The 353-nt window shown below is 53.5% G+C and overlaps 1 non-coding gene across 1 annotated transcript; it reads left to right on the forward strand.

Annotated features, from left to right (window-relative positions):
* The first annotated feature begins 7 nt into the window (after nt 1–7).
* trnai-aau lies at nt 8–81 on the forward strand. The gene has a single exon. It is a non-coding gene; the product is annotated as a tRNA-Ile (tRNA).
* The last annotated feature ends 272 nt before the right edge of the window (nt 82–353 follow it).

Below are 353 nucleotides of genomic sequence, written 5' to 3' on the forward strand. Positions count from 1 at the left end.
CTGTGTTGGTCGTTTAGCTCAGCTGGTTAGAGCGTGGTGCTAATAACGCCAAGGTCGTGGGTTCAATCCCCGCACTGACCACGAGAGGCGCTTCCGTCGTTAGCAGGGCTGTGTCAGTGTTCGCCGTGGCTTTTACTTTCACCGTCTGCAAGAACTTGTCACATGGTCGGTTGAGATGTGTGCTCATTCGAAAGGCGACCATCGCTGTCATGGAACATCAACCCGCTGGTCCCATGCCGGATCTCAGCTGCGTTGCTATTTTTCCAAACAACGTGCTCCACCAAACCACGAAACAGGAAGCCTCACCTGCGCAATAAAACATTTGACAGGGCTAGACGCACGACTTGATCGCC

This window comes from Chiloscyllium plagiosum, chromosome 9, assembly GCF_004010195.1.
Source record: "Chiloscyllium plagiosum isolate BGI_BamShark_2017 chromosome 9, ASM401019v2, whole genome shotgun sequence".
NCBI classification, from domain to species: domain Eukaryota; kingdom Metazoa; phylum Chordata; class Chondrichthyes; order Orectolobiformes; family Hemiscylliidae; genus Chiloscyllium; species Chiloscyllium plagiosum.